General features: G+C 42.8%; 1 protein-coding gene across 2 annotated transcripts in view; it reads right to left on the bottom strand.

The window, feature by feature from the left end:
- TRPC4 (transient receptor potential cation channel subfamily C member 4) overlaps window positions 1-17,149 on the bottom strand; it is a 202,154-nt gene that overhangs the window by 17,033 nt on the left and 167,972 nt on the right. The window lies entirely within an intron of this gene.

The following is a 17,149-nucleotide window of genomic DNA, read 5'->3' as shown; positions in this document are numbered from 1 at the left end:
TTGAGTTAAAAAATCATCTATTTCTAATGACCTGATGCTCTCTCTATTAAGAAACAAAAATTTAGGGAGAAGTCTAGCAGGGGACCCACTGGTTAGCACTAAGGAATCTCTTGGGAATGCATTCATGCTTACAAATACACTGAGAAACTTCTGGAGTTGCACTGTCCAGGTACAGTGGTACCTTGGTACTTGTCATTAATTGGAGGTATGATAAGTACCAAAAATGATAAGTACCCAACAAATTTTTCCCATAAGGAATGATGTAAATAAATTTAATGTGTTCCCAAACCACAGAAAATGCACATTTTTAAGGCAATATATAAAAAGATAGGGTTGTATATCATTACTTTACATGAGAAATAAACCTAAAAATTAATACTTAGATTAAATTAAATAAAATCTTGACTTTACCTGCATTGAGAAGAGTCTGTGGCCTAATGGGATGGAGGGAGGGAGTGGTGAGGAGGGAGGCCGCGTGGAGAGCTGCGTGGAAGGAGGGTCCCCTCAATTGAACATCAGGCACTTGCACTTCAGCTGTTCTTTCTCTTTTCTGCCTTTTTTCAACTTGCACTCCAGGCTCTGACACACTCTTTATCGCCTTCACTAAAAACATATCCAGTGAGGACTGCTTCTGTCTTCTTTCCAGAACTCCTCAGAAGTGTGAAATGTTTGCTCATTCAATAAATTCACTTTCTGCTGGTCAGAGCCTTGTCCGGATGGTCCTTCTGCACAAAGGTGTGAACTCCCGCCCATTTTGCACCCACTTCTTTATCAAGGATCTGGGGGCGCCCTCCCTCACCTCCTCCTCACCTGAGGAACTCTCTTAGGCACCTCTCGTCACTGCCCTTCTCTCGTCCTGCAGCTCCTCAGTGCTGACTCTTCCCAGGTTCCTCCTCTAACTCCTCACCATCACAGCACCGGCCTCCAGGCCCTGGACTGGCCCAAAGACACAGCCTCCTGTACAGCTGCCCCTCTGCACCTGCGGGCTTGGGCCAGCCTCAAGCCCTTCCCAGTCTCTCTGAGCACAGCTTTTGGCCACAGGTTCTTCCAGCCAAGTTCACTGTCCTATTAGAGACTTGGTTTCCGGCCTTATCAGTAAGGTTAAGGCAGTGCAGGATACTGAAATGCTCCTTCCAGAATTCTGTGGGAGTCAACTGGGTGTCAGCGGTGAGCTCAAGGCACCTCTGGAAAAGCGCCTTGGGGTACAACTTTTTGAAGTTGGAAGCGACCTGCTGGTCCATGGGCTGGAGGAGTAGTTAGTGCTGGGGGCTGGAACCTTACAGTGATGAAGATGAGCCCCCCCAGTGAGGCATCCTCCAAGGCAGGAGGGTGGGCAACTTGGGGAAAAACTGCCTCATGACCCAAGCTCTGCTGCTCGCGCTCCACATCACATGGAGTTTCTTTCCATGACTTCACGCTTCTTGAAAACTCGCGGGTTTCACCATGACACACTAGGAGAGGCTTGAGTTGTAAGGCCCTGATAGCATTCCACGGAGCAATAAAGCGAGCCTATCCTCATTCGTTTGTGCCTGGTAACACCTTCTCTTTTGTGATGGAGGTCCTACTGGGCTTTTTATCCAAAAAACTCCGGTCTCATCACAGTTAAAAACTTGGTGGAGAATAAAACCCTCAGCCTCTACGAAGTCTTGAAATTCACCAATGAATTCATCAGTGGTCTATTTTTTTTAAATACCTTTTTAGGCCTCTCTCTCTTTTTTAAAGATATATAGGTCACAAAAAAATGTTACATTAAAAAATATGAGGTCCCCATATACCCCCCACCCCCCTCACCCCACTCTTCCCACATCAACCATCTCTTTCATCATTGTGGCACATTCACTGTACCTGGTGAATACATTTTGGAGCACTGCTGCACCGCATGGATTATAGCTTACATTGTAGTTTACACTCTCTCCCAGTCTATTCAGTGGGTTATGGCAGGGTATATAATGTCCTGCATCTGTCCCTGCAATATCCTTCAGGACAACTCCAAGTCCCAAAAAAGTCCTCACATTTCACCTCTTCTTCCCTCTCCCTGCCCTCAGCAACTCCCGTGGCCACTGTTCCCACATCAATGCTACAATTTCTTCCACTGCTAGAGTCACACCAGTTCTAGAGTCACACCAGCTCTATAATACAATACCAGCAAGTCCACTCCAATCCATATTATATTCCTCCCTCCTGTGGACCCTGGGTTGGTGATGTCCACTCCATGTCTAAATTGAGAAGGAGCTTAGATCCCCCATGGCTATGGATGCGATTCTCCTGCTTGCAGTAGTAGGTTCTCTCGGTTCCCTGGTGTGGTGGTTGACCATCTTCACCTTCCTGTTAGCTGACCTGTGCAAGTCCAACAAACTGGAGAGTAGGAGCTGCAATTCTGCTGAGGCTCAGGGCCCAGCTGGCACATGGACAGTCCAGAGATTGAAGTCTCCTGAGTATACACCAACCCCAGCACCAACCACAGGTTCAGTAAAAGTGACAGAAGAGGCATGTGTAGAGAGGTCACTTCTGAGTCCAGCTCCATCACACTCGGGGCACAAATACTGAAGTAGAGCCCACTGGCGGGGCACTGAAGTCCAGAGCCACCTGCCATGACCAGAGGACCTGTGTGTCCCCGCAGCCCTCAGGAGCACCAGTACCTGGGGCTTTATCTACTTTGGCTGTCTCCAGGATTAGAACTCACTCCCTCGCCACGCCTCACGACACTATGGATGCTGTTCCTCTTTTTAAAATTATTAAGCCAGGCTGGCTGGCTTTAAAAACTTCAACACTCTCACTACTCGGTTCCAGTTTGCGTTTCAAAAGATGGGGATGCAACACTTTGGCATTTTCGCGTATCATGGCTTCCCACACACTGCTGCCTGCTCCCGCTTCTCCTTTGCCCTATCTATAGCAGCTTTTCAACTTCCTGGAGTGTTTGGGGACGCTGCTTTGTTGCTGCTTTAACCCCTTCCGCAAGATCAGCCTGTCCATCGCTTCTGTATCCTTTACGATGGTGGAGACGGCTGCCCTAGGCAGACCGCATTCCCCAGCAAGACCAGGAACGCGGATGCGGCACTCGTGGTTACTGAGTATTTCCCTTTTTGCTCAATGGTGTGAAGTAATTTCCTTTTCTACTCAGCGCTATCGCTGCTCATTTTCTTAGTACCCATCATGAGGGAAAAAACGCAAAATTAAAAGGACCACAGAGGCTGAGACCACAATGAGATGCGCACAGGGCAAGAGCTTCCACGTGATGAACATGGGACCCTCTGTTTCGACTGGAAAGGGGAGTGAGTCATGGGGCAACCAACAACCACAAGTTCTGGCTTGTGTGATGAGTACCAAAGAAACAACGAGTACCGGGGCATTAGCGTCAAAATGCGTCAAGTACCAAATTCGGTGAGTTTCAAAGAAGTTGAGTACAAGGTATGACAACATCTTTTTAAAAATTTATTTATTTACTTTATTTTTCTTTATTTATCCCTTCCCCCCTCCCCCCAAAAAAGGTTCTCTCTTCTGTCTGCTCATTGTTTGCTTGCCTTCTCCAGGAGGCATCGGGAACCGAACCCAGGACCTTCCAGATGAGGGGTGAGCGCCCAATGGCCTGAGCCGCGTCTGCTCTCCGTGGGCTGTGGCGCCTGCTGGCTCGTGGCCTCTGCTCGTTTAGACGGAGGCGGCGTCCGGTTCACTGCGGGGAGAGGCAGCCTCTGCAGCCTTGTGGCCTCTGCTCTGCGGTGGTATGGCATCTATCCCTTTGCAGCGGGAGGCAACGTCTAGCTCGCTGCAGGGGGAAGCGGCATCTGCTCGTCTTCTTTAGGAGGCACTGGACCCAAACCCAGGACCTCCCGTGTGGTAGGCAGGTGCCCAACTGGTTGAGCCACATCCACTTCCCTACTGTATATATATATTTTTAAAAGATTTATTTTATTTATTTCTCTCCCCTCCCCCCCCCCCACGCCCCAGTTGTCTGTTCTCTGTGTCCATTTGCTGTGTGTTCTTTGTCTGCTTCTGTTGTTGTTAGCGGCATGGGAATCTGTGTCATTTTGTTGTGTGATCTTGTTGTGTCAGCTCTCCATGTGTGTGGCGCCACTCCTGGGCAGGCTGCACTTTCTTTTGCGCTGGGCGGCTCTCCTTGAGGGGCGCACTCCTTGCGCGTGGGGCTCCCCTACATGGGGACACCCCTGCGTGGCACGGCACTTCTTGCGCACATCAGCACTGCGCACGGGCCAGCTCCACACGGGTCAAGGAGGCCCGGGATTTGAACCGCGGACCTCCCATGTGGTAGGCGGCCGCCCTAACCACTGGGCCAAGTCTGCTTCCCTGTATATTTTTTAATGATTGATTTTCTGATCTCTTTAAGACAGAAATCAAGGGAAATCAGTGAAAGACCTTCCTCCTTTCATTGTGCCTCTGGGAAGACGCTTCAGAGAAGGAAGTGCCCTTTAGGTTGGCCTTTCCCTGTGAATTAGCTGGGACTGTGAACACGTGCAGATTGTTGCAGGCAGGGGGTCTCTCAGGGCTGCTGCCTCGGGCTTAGCGTGCTCCCACCTCATCGGGATGCTTTCTCTCTTTTCTCCTGTTTTTTCCAGGTCCATCGGGAGGGGGCGCCACAGAGCTGGTTCCCTGCAGTCAACTGTCACCACTGCTCTCTCTCATCTCCACTGTGGCTGTGGTTTATCACCGATTTGAAGTCCATAAATCAGGCCTTTTATTCTTTGTTTTGCTCAGTGACCCCTCGAGGGATGGGGACGTGCTGTGTTCCTTTCCTTTAAAAACAGTAAAAAAGGGAAAGGGCTATTGCAGGATGTGATGCTCCTTTTTAAAAATTGCAGTTTGGCTCCTTTGCAGATGGTTCAGCAACATTTACATAGTGTTTTCTATAAACACCTTTCTAAGCATATAAAAATAAATGGTATAAAATGCCGAATGTTGCATTGTCAAACCAAAGAGTGTGCATCTCACTCCTGAAATACTAAGAATATCAAGCAACTAATTCCTTTTCACACCCACTTGGGAAGAAAAATTCAATAAAAGGCCCTGTCAGCAAATCATGACAGTATATTAGGGATGGGGAGAGCCTCATGGACACACACTGCTTGATCAGCAAGATTTGTTCTTTGGACTACTGAAAGTCATGAAGACTAAGGAACAATGCATTTTGACAGATTCCCACTAAAGGTGAAGTCTAAGGGGCAGGACCTATCTGCATCACTGCTCGAGGGGCGACAGACGCTGCTGATCCATCAGTCTCCAGTTCTCTCGCCATGACTCAGGTGAGCATGTTTCTATGGCAACTGGACCAGGCTTGAGTAGCACACCTGTGGCCACACAGCAGAGGGCTGACACAGGGCCCTGATGGGTATGGCACTTACGTTGTCCTCACGCTATGGTAGAGAGAAAACTGGAAAGTGGAAATATGTTTGAGAAGTTAAAGTCATTTTTAACGATATTATGATTTTTGGTCAGTATATTGACTTATAACTTAAGCTTTCCATTTAGAAACCTGGCCTGTGGCTTTAAAAATGTCTTGTATTAATGAGACCCTTTGGCAACATACTGCATTACCATCTTTTTACTTTCAGTGGCTCTGAGCTCTCTGAAAGGCTTTGTTTTGCTTTTTAAAAGGGGTGCTGATGCAAAATACCAGAAATGAGTTGGTTTTTATAAAGGGTATTTATTTGGGTAGGAGCTTACAGATACCAGGCCATAAAGCACAAGTTACTTCCCTCACCAACATCTATTTTCATGTGTTGGAGCAAGATGGCTGTCGACATCTGCAAGGGTTCAGGCTTCCTGGGTTCCTTTTTCCCAGGGTCTTGCTTCTCTCTGGGCTCAGGGTTCCTCTCTTCCTGGGGCTGGCTTCTCTGTCCTCTGTGAGCTGACTTCCTGGGGCTCCAGCTTAAGGCTTCAGCATCAAACTCCAACATCAGAACTCCAACATCAAGAACCCTCAACTCTGTCCTTTGCCATGCCTTTTATCTCAGTGCCCTAATGATGGCCCAATCAAAGCCCTAATCATAACTTAATCACACCCAGGTACAGACCAGATTACAAACATAATCCAATATCTATTTTTGGAATTCATAACCATATCAAACTGCGACAATGCCAATGCTTTCCTAATAGGAGGTTCTAATCAAGTTACAAGCTGGAAATTCTTGTTAAGATGGCGATACCTGATGATTTCACTGCATGCTTATGTTCTAGAACTAGTGCTTTATATTAAGAAGAGCATTGTTGATAAGATCAGGTAAACAAAAAATTCGCAAGAAGTAATATCGAACACTACAAGTTAGAGCGTTTTCTCATTTGATGCTTTTTGTCTCAGCGGGCTGGGCTTTTGTTGGGGTCTCATGATTGCCCAGAGACAGGCCATTTCTCAGTAATGTGTTTGCTGCCTGGGATAAAGGTTTTGCTCAATAAAACATTTCTGCTTCCTTTCTGCTTTTCCCCATAAAATATTCCAAGTAAAATATTAATTATCTGAAACTCCAGTCACCCATAAAAGGAAGTTCAAAGTGAAAAAAAAATCATTAATGAGCTTTCAGGGCTAGTTTTATTGGCATTATTCGGAAGTCGTAAATGGCAAGATAAGCCGCCAAGGACGGGCTCCTGGTGAGTGGCCGCGGCAGCCCACAGGGCAGGCTCCCTCCTCTGACCAGGTAAGGATGGAACCAGGAGGGCGTCAGGCAGCTCTGGGGGACGCAAGTAAGTGAAAAGCCTCAAAGACGACGCTAGACTCTACTCCAGTTTAGCTGATTTTCTGTTTCAGAAAGGTGGCAAAGGCTAAGCAAGGCAGGGTGAGAGCAGAAGGTGAGCCAGCCTGTTAAGCAAGGGCTTTGGGAGGCAGCTGCCGAAGGCACAGCTGGAAGCAACGAGAGGCTCTGCAAAACCAAAGATGAATGCCCCACGTGGAAGACACTGTTGCCTATTCCTTAGACTTTTCAGGGAATTGAGAGGGAAATGGAAAACACAATGGATTGGAAGGAAAAGGCCCAGGTTTTCTTCCCAGCCCTGTCACCAAGGGGCCCCAGACACTGGCTCAGGTAAACAAACTCTCTTAAAGGAAAAGACGGAACTAAATGATTGCAAAGGTCCCTTTGAAATGCAATGCTACATTCTAAGCCATGCCCTGACACAGAGACAGTCACTGGTGCTTCAGTGTCACCTTTTAATTAATGATGTGTGTTTCTTGGTGTTCAAATGACTACATAATGAGATGGTGGGAGGATTATCTAAATTGAAATTAATTCACAGGAAAATCAATGACTTTTTGACATTAATCTTCTGTTAATATGACCATTACCTCTATTTACTTTTCATTTATCTTATGGTTGTTTTAGAAACTAGAGGTTCTTTACAAATAATTTGTACTGTTTATTTCCATATAAATGAAAATGGGCACAACTCAACTAAAAATATGAAAAAGTATTCTGTCCTTTTGCCTTGGAAATACAGTCCAGTGAAGAGAAAGGAAGAGAGCACTGCCTTTGATTAGGCATCCACCGCTCCTTAGCTTGGTGGAAAGGAGGTGGGCTTGAGTGCGAAAGGATGGAGAAGAGGAACATGACTCAGGATACTTACTTAGTTTGGCATAAATTCCCAAAGCATCAAAATACTCACCAGTAAAGGTTAGGAAACATTAATGGCAAAGAAAGAAAGAACGATTTGAGGTCAAAATTAGTTCTGACTTATTTTGCTGTGCATCAGCTTGATGCAAAATATTAAATTGAGAGATAGAAACACAATCAAATTTTATTTACTTTTTTTGAGAAGGCTAATACATGAAAAAGAAAGCTCTCTAATTCATGCCATTTTCCTTCTCCTCTGGAAGGTTAGCATTGCTACCATGATAGAGAAAGCCCAGCTGAACGTTAAGGTCCTCTTACAGCTCCCTGACCATGCGTCCACAGTGGGAGATTGAGGGCGACAGCTGGAACCCAATTCTTAGGGTGTGTGAGTTTGAAGCTCTTTTGTGAATCCCAGAAAAGCACATGTTCTTGGAGTTAATCCATTCCTAAAGAAGTGGGGTCCTTGGTTGGAATGAGTTGTTGGGGGCTTCTGCCTGGATGGCCTCAGTGAGGTGTGACCCAGGGTGGGTCTTGGCCTCTTGTGGAGTCCTTTACAAGTGGGAGAAACATTCAGAGACACAAGAGAAAAATGCCACAGAGAAAGAAGACCATAACCTTTCACCCTGCATGTGGGAGAGGACTCCAGGATCTCCAGCTGCGGGAAGACAGAGAAACCTGGAGAGGCTGAGAGAGAGGCAGGGGCTGGTGTCAGCGGAGCAGCTGAACTTTGGTGAGACAGATTCTCTGACAATGCCTTGATTTGGACATTTTCATAGCCTCAGAACTGTGAGATTTTACCCTAATAAATTCCCATTATAAAAGCCAACCCATTTCTGGGATTTTTGCACTGGCAGCCTTCAGCAAACTGAAAACAGAGCGGTTCTCCACTATTTTTGTTGGAAGCCCAGCTGGGTCTCTTAAAACATCAGAGCACGGTTCAATATTTTGTAGAAGCTGAGTAAGCAGTTGAAACTTGCAACAATTTTAGTGGCATATTAAAACCCAAGATTCCCTTTGCCTAAAATTTAAATATTAAGAGACAAATTACTTTGCGGCATGGCATTTTTTGTTTGTTGCCAAGCTCTTTTTAAAGAAAAATACGCTTTTGAGGGATATCTTATTAAGAGGGAATGAAGCTTAATATCTTTTCATGGACTGATTAAATAAATTCTTAGGAATTTAAGACTAAGATGGGATGAAGGTCTTGTTACTCGCAGTCGTTATGTTCTATAAAGTCACCAGTGAACACTGAATCAGTGAATACTGAACCGCTGCCCCCAGCAGAAGTTCAAAGCTGGGTTCCTCCAAGCCTCTGGCTTACCACATCTCGACCTATCGATACTTAACCTTGTTCTATGCATGTTTTAATTTAAAGACGCCTTATGTAGTCTCTTCCTTAAATTTGCATACAATTCTCTAGAAAGTTTTTGTTTCACCAGGCTTCTAAGGGCTTCCCCATATAACCCCATCTAGAAAGAGTATCATTGCCTTCAGAACATTTTAGAGTAACATTTAAACAAAGCTTCTGAACATAAACTTAAACCAGCTTAATTATACTTTGCATTGGGTGCAGGTAATTAGAGCTCATTAAATGAGGTGTTGGCTCATTAGCATTTGTCTCACAGCCAGCAGCACTGTAACTCATCCATGATGGAAGCTTTCTCCATATGGCACGTCGCAGCCTTCCCGCGCTTAGGAACACTAGACAGCACTTCAGTGCTACGGTTGAGGACCACACGAGCAGTGCAATCACTACCAGAAGGCACAAAAGTGTGAAAATGTGACTTTAAGTATACTGCACAAAGGACACCCGTCAGAATGTGAGCGCTGAAGCAGGAAGGAAGAGCACTGCCTTGTTCAACTGCAGCTGAGAATGCGTTTTTCATGTGACTGATTTTCCCACTGCTCTGGGCATGTCACAGTGATCACAGAAGTCTCACGAATACTGACTTTGGGGCTACAAATAAGTTTTAGCAAGGGCCAAATTCACAAATATGGAAACCTCAAATAATTAGTATTGACTGCATTTTAATCTGGAAGGAAGGAAGCAGGAGTTTGGCATCTCTGAAACTATTTCCTGTTTATCTCAAGCAAAATTTATTTCTTCCATTGTTCTCTTACTGAATCTTTTATACGACTTCATTATAATATTAAGATATTATATAATGTGCATTGTAGTAATATGTCCTCCCATCTCTATCTCCCACATTAGAAATTATGTCCTCAAGGACAGAAGACAAGCCTTTGCATCTCCTCCCACACTCTAATTCCTCACCCAGTTCCTTAACTTGTGGGAATATATGCAATGAATGCTTATATTAACTAAACCATTACATTTATTCTGTAATAATTTTGCTTATAAATTGAACTTTAAAATCTGTTAATAGATAAACACTTGGACTAAAGTAATTTAACTCTTTCTGAGGTGAGTGAAAAAGTCCATAAATTAATATGAGGATTGCAGAATAAGGCTTCTTTATAATCTGACTTTGATTTCTAGGATCAGATATGTTCCTATTTTTAATACCCCAATTTCACAGTGTAATGCACTACAAGAAAGAATATAACTGCCTTTCCTAACTACCTCTCTATCTGCAATACCAGTTTGCCAACCAATTTTGCTTTAGAATCAGAATGGTTACTGAGATGACAAAAAAATCAATGCCACTTCTAGTAAGAGAAGGCATCACTGGTGTTGCAAACAATGTCTGATGGGTGATGATGTTAACTAGTGAAAAGGGTCATTTAGGGTATAACTAGCAGTCATAAATTACGTAAAATGAAATGTAAAACAAATTTAAAACTGATTAAGTATCTAATAATACCTGGTGATTCTAATCTAACAGCACTTTAGAATACTTCCAAAGTAATTTCTCTGAGAAGGTCAAAGTGAATGAATGTTAGTTTGTTAATTCCTGTATCAGTTTCTTGGCCACTGAACAAAAACAAAACCACACAATGGACTGACTAAGCACAAATTTATTGGCTCAGTGTCAGAGGCTAGAAGGCTTGCTCCTCCCAGGTCTGTTTCTTCTGACTGGCTGGCAATCTTTGGGGATCCTTGGCTTTTTTGACACATGGCAAGGCATGAGGCAGTGACTTCTCCTTTCTCCTCTGGGTTCCATTGACTGCCAGCCTCAGGCTGCTCCCTGGGTTTCCTTTTCTGTGTCCAATTTCCTTTGCTTATAAGGACTTCAGGTCTATTGGACTTGGGCCCACTCTCATTCAGTTTGGCCTCATCCTAACTAATATCTTATCCAAAGGTCCTATTTACAAATGGGTTCACACCCATAGGACCAAGGGTTGGGATTTGTACACACCTTTGGGGACAAGTTCAATCCCCAACAATTCCCGAAACATCACTCTAAGAATTTCAAAAATCAGGAAATATAGTGGGAAAGAACTGAGGACTGACTTGCCCCATGACAGTGGTTTGGCTAGAACAAAGGCCAAAGTCCATGCATTTTCTGCTGGAATTGCTTGAATTCCTATTTTGCAAGATGACAGAAATTTCCAAAGTAAATATAATCTTATAATATACCAGGACTTTGACTCTGAGAAGTCCTAATATTACTTTTAAATCAAATTGTATTGAAGTATATCATTCATACATGAACATAAACAATGAATGGATAATAAAATTTATGAACATGCATATCATCATACAAAGCTCCCATGTATTTCCCTACCACCAATCCCTTGCATTGTTGTGAAACATATGTTACAAACTATATCAAAATATTGCTACTAACTATAGCCCATATCTTACATTTGGTGTATTTTCCCCCAATCCACCCAATTTTTAACACCCTTTATGAGTATTACACATCTGATACCACTCATGAGCAAATGTGCTTATATTTGCCTGTTAGACACAGTCCATCATCCACTACTGGAGCCCTGCGTTATACAGCCCCAGGCTTTGTACAATCCATTCAAAGTGTACACTCAGTGTAGTGCTGTCATCACAGAGTTGTGCTGTCATCACCTAGGACAATTTTAGAACATTTTCATTACTCCAAAAGAAAAACTCCATACGTCCTTATACCTCTCTATTGTTGTCCCTTAATATTGAAAAAACATCTTCTTGCCATTGCTGCAAAATTTCCTTTTCCATTCCCTTAAGTATCTCTTGTAGTTCTGATCTTTTGGTAACATACTCTCTTAGTTGTTTGGCTGTGAAGACTTCAAACTCACTCTCATTTTTGAAGGATAGCTTTGCTGGATATAGAATTCTTGGTTAGCATGTTTTCTCTTTCAGTACCTTAAATAAATCATACCACTTTCTTCTCACCTCCATGATTTCTGATGAGAGGTTGGCACTTAATATTATTCAGGTGCCCTTGTATGTGATGCTTTGCTTTTCTCTTGATGTTTTCAGAATCTTCTCTTTATCTCTGATATTTGTTATTATGAATAGTAGGTGTATCGGAGTAGTTCTATTTGGATTTATTCTATTTAGGTGCATTACCCTTCTTGGATACTGATATTTATGCCTTTGATAAGGGTTGGGAAGTTTTTGATCATTATTTCCTCAAGTATTTCTTCTGCCCCTTTTCCATTCTCTTCTCCTTCTGGGACTCTGATAATGTGTGTGTTTGTGTGTTTCATGTTCTCATTCAGTTCCCTGAGAACCTGTTCCCATTTTTTCCATTCCTTTCTCTTTCTGTTCTCCTGTCTTTTCCAGTTCAGATGTTTTGTACTTGATATCACTAATTCTGTCTTCTATCAATTCAAATCTGCTATTATATGACTCTAATATTTATGTATTTTGATTCTCTCTTTATGTTTTATAATTTTTAATTTTTAAAAAATTTATTGAAGTATATCACTCATACACAAACATAAGTGTACAGTAATAGTTGTGAATTTACAAAACAAACATATATAACATCATACAGGACTCTCATAACACTCTACCACTAATACCTTTTTAACTAAAGATTAAAGAGCATTGTCAAAATATTACTATTAACCTAAGTATTTTCTCCCAACTCACACTATTATTATTATCTTTATAGTATTTATATATGAGCACACATAAACAATAAGTGTAGAGTAAAAGTTGTGAGCTTATAAAGTAAACATGCACAGGGGTCCAACTCATCAACCCTCCATCAACACCTTGCATTGTGATGAGATGTATTTTACAAATTATGGAAGAATATTGTCAAAATCTTACTACTAATCATAGTCCTTATCTTACATTTGGTGTGTTTTTCCCCTATCCCACCCTATAATTATTTTTAAATATATTTTTTATGACAGAAGTTGTAAACTTATAAAACAATCATGTATATGTGCAGAATTCCCAAACAACACCCCTCTATCAACTCACCACACTGTGGTGGAACATTTGCTAGAGATAAGATAACATCATCTGGTTGTTACCACATTCATAGTGTACATTTGACTCACATTTTCCAAACCACTCCATTATAAACACAGTACATCTTTGGCATAGATGCAAGAATATTATATTCCATAGGTCACTCCAGTTGTATTTTTCCCATGCTTCTCCACATTCCCACCATCTTGCAGAAGTGATGTACATTTGCTCTAACACACAAAGAACACTCTTGCATCTATGCCATCAACCACAATTCTCATCCACCTCTTGGTTTACTGTGCTATTCAACTCCTAGATTGTTCTCTAGCATTCTGTCAATTGACATTTACATAACTAGACTACCATTTTCAGCCACATCTCACTTATAAAATAGCTGTTAAACACTATTTGTTACCATCCACTCTATACATTTCCACTCTTTTACAGTAAAGTTAATTAAAACTTCTACATACATTAAATATCAGTAGTCCACTCAGTCCTCCTCTTATCTCCTTTAAGAATCCACCACCTACCACCAGGTCTTAAAGATATTTTCCTACAATTTCTTCTAGAAGCTTTATGGTTCTTGCTTTTATTTTTAGTTTTTGATCAATTTTGAGTTAATTTTTGGATAAGTTGTGAGATAGGCATCCTTTTTTCTTCTTTCAGTTATGGATATCCAGTTCTTTCAGCACTATTTGTTGAATGGATTGTTCTGCCTGAGCCGTGTGGGTTTGACAGGCTGGTCAAAAGTCACTTGATCATACATGTAAGGGTCTATTTCTGAACTGAACCACAAATTTGGTTCCATTGGTTTATGTATCTGTCTTTATGCCAGTACCATGCTATTTTTACCACTATAGCTAGGTAATATGATTTAAAGTCTGGAGATGAGGGTTTGCTTTTCCTTTTTGAATGTTTCTGGCTATTCAGGACCCCTTACCCTTCCAAATAAATTTGATATTTTTGCTTTCAAATTTTTTAAAAAATGGATTTTTTTTCAATTGCATTGAATCTGTACATAAATTTGAGTAGAATTGACATCTTAATGATATTGAGTCTTTCAACCCAAGAGCATGGAATATTCTTCTGGATATTTAGGACTTTTTAAATTTCTTTTAACAATGAGTTGCCGTTTGCTGAATACAAGTGCTTTACATCATTGGTTAAGTTTATTCCTGACTATTTGAGTTTTATCTGTCATATTTTATTTTTACCACTCTTTTGACACTTACAGTTATTTTTATTGATATAATCTTCATTTCTAGACTCTCTTTGAGGCCTCTCTCTCCTGTGTTTTCTTTTCAGGTTCTAGCACACTCTTTAGCATTTCCTGAAAATCTGGTCTCTTGCTTAGAAATTCTCTCAGTTTCTTTTTATCTGTGAATATTCTAATCTCACCCTCATTTTTGAAAGACAGTCTTGTTGGATATGAGATTCTTGGCTGGAAGTTTTTCTCTTGTAGTATCTTAAATATATCAAACCACTGTCTTCTTGCCTCCATGGTTTCTGGTGAGAAATTAGCACTTAATCTTATTCGGTATACATTCCTTTTCTCTTGCTGTTTCAGAATTCTCATTGTCTTTGACATTTGACATTCTGATTAGTATGTGTCTCAGAATTGGTCTATTCAGGTTTTTTTGAACGGGAGCATGCTGTGCTTCTTGGACATTAATCAGGTTTTACCATTGTTTCTTCAAATATTCCTTTTGCCCTTTTCCCTTTTCTTCTCCATCTGGGACACCCATGACACATATGTTTGCATGCCTTTTGCTGTCATTTTCCCTGAGACCTTGTTCAATTTTTTCCACTCTTTTCTTCATATGTTCTTTTGTATGTTCAGTTTCAGAGGCCATTTCTTCAGGCTCACCAATCCTTTCTTCTGCTTCCTCATATCTGCTATTATATGATTCCAATGTTCTTTTAATTTCATTGATTGCACCTTTCATTCCCATAAGATCTGTAATTATTCTATGCATGCTTTCAAATTCCTCTTTGTGCTCATCCAATGTCTTCTTAATATCCTTAATCTCTTTAGCCATCTCGTTGAATTTATTAAGGAGATTTGTTTGAACATCTGTGATTCGTTGTCTCAACTCCTTTGTCATCTGGAGGCTTATCTTGTTCCTTTAACTGGGCCATAGCTTCTTGTTTCTTGGTGTGGACTGCAATTTTTTGTTGTTGTCTTGGCATCTGGCTTACTAGAGTATTTTATTCTGGGTGCAGTTTTTCACTTTCGTTTAGGGCTTCCTGCCCTTTCTACCTTGCTGGTTGTGCAATAGGAGCCAAGGATGCAGTTGGTGCTATAAGCTGTGGAGGCTCAAGCTGCCCTCATTGCCCCAGGACTGATGAAGTTTCTCCCAACTTTCTCCTTTGCCAGGAGTAGGGACAGAGTCACAGCTGTATGGAATAATCCAAGTCATGCAGGCTAGACTGTAGTTGCCCAGAGAGACTGATGAAGCTTCACACCCCTTTCTCCCCGGCCTGGGTGGGGATGGAGCTACAGATGTGGGCAGAAATCTATGCAGTGTGGGTCCAAGATGACCGCGGCTGTCCTGGTAGATTTCTGATTATTCAGTCTGTGCCAGCCAAAGATACCTGCAGTCATCTGGATAGGCTGGTGCTGGGCCTGCCAGCCTCCTCCCTGCCAGAGGTTGGGCTGAAGCCTAAGCTAGGGCTGGGAGAAAGAAACCAGTTCCTACCATCACTATGATATTTGGTTAGCCCAGCTTCCCCTCACGCTGGAGTCAGAGTCAAATGGCGACCACTGGCCTCTTTCCAATTTGGACAGATTCACACCCTAGCTGTCCCTAGGGTTATACCTTAGCCAGCCAAGTCTACTAATCAGTAGCCAAAATCGGTGGCCAACCACCTCCTCTTCCTCTATTTTTGGGAAATGGAGCTTCCAATTCCAGCCACAGAATAGCTCCTGGGTGGCTTGCACTGCCAGAGTAGGATAATCACCAGCCTCCACAGCTTGGCTGGTAATTTCCCAAGGAGGCTTGTGCAGGTTCCCCCAGCTTCCTCCCTGCTGGAGGTGATCTGGATGGAAAGAATCCAGTCCCACCAGTGCTGTGATTTTCAGTCCACCCTCTTCCCCTGATGACAGGTGCAGAGTTAAGGTGGCAGCTCCTGGCCTCTTTCTGACATGGATGGGCTCAAACTTTAGCTGTTCTTAGGATTATACTTTAGCCTGCTGAATTTTCTCATCAGTAGCTAAAGTTGGTGCTCAACTGTCTCTTCCTCCCTTGGTTTTGGAAAGTGGAACTTTCAATTCCAGCTGTGGAACAGCACCCGAGGCGGCTTATACCTCGGTGGAGGATAGGTACCAGCCTCCGGGGCATGAAGCACTCTACTCACGAGTCTTCTCTGCAGATGGGCAGTCTCCTCCTTCCATTCATTCAAGGGTGCGGCAGGATGCTCTTCTTGTCTCCTGGAGCCCCCAAATAGGTGCTTCAGCAGCTCCAGAGAGCTCTGGTGTTTGGTAACTGCCAGTAGCAGGAGCTGACTCTAGGAGCGCCTCAGTCCGCTGCTATCTTGCTGGTTGTCCCTTCTAATGTATTTTTAATTTCATCTATTGTGTCTTTCATTCCCACAAACTCTGTTTTTATCCTTGCAGGCTTTTGAATTGTTCTTTACACTCACCCAGTGTGTTCTCTTCAGTTGTATTTTCTTTCAACTCTAGATTGAATTAGGAGAGTTGTGTTATTATCATTGATTAGTTGTCTTAAATCCTGTATCTCATCAGGATATTCCGTTTGTTCCTTTGGCTGGGTCATATTGTTCTGTTTCTTAGTATGGCTTGTACTTTCTGCTGATGTCTAGGCAAATGGATATGTTGGTGAATTTGCTCTGATCATCAGTTTCCTTCTTGCCTAGTGGTTTTTCTTCCCCCATGGCTCTTCTTTGATTTTTGGTTCAACTTATTCTGAGCCGTTAAAACTGCCCAGTGTAAGTTATCAAAATTGGGCCAGGGACTCACTAATGGAGTGCAGATTTTCTCTCAGGTGTCTGAGTTAAGAGACCTAAAAGCAGCTTTTCTCCTCATAGTTTCCTGGCCAGGCAGCAGATGGCACACATTGGTGAATCTTCCCAGGGAGGTGATGTTTCCAACCCCACTTGTCTGTGATTCTGGTCTGACCAGAGGCAAGTTCTGCTGGTCAAATTCACTGAGGAGAAACCACTCCCGCCCTCTGCCACACCCCCCTTCCCAGGAGGAAGATGTCTGTTCCCCTCTCGGTGGGCCGCAGGGAGCCTCAGGTTTATG

This window comes from Dasypus novemcinctus, chromosome 15, assembly GCF_030445035.2.
Source record: "Dasypus novemcinctus isolate mDasNov1 chromosome 15, mDasNov1.1.hap2, whole genome shotgun sequence".
Lineage (NCBI taxonomy): Eukaryota > Metazoa > Chordata > Mammalia > Cingulata > Dasypodidae > Dasypus > Dasypus novemcinctus.
The sequence above is the reverse complement of the archived record's forward strand: the minus strand, read 5'-3'. Positions and strand labels throughout refer to the sequence as shown.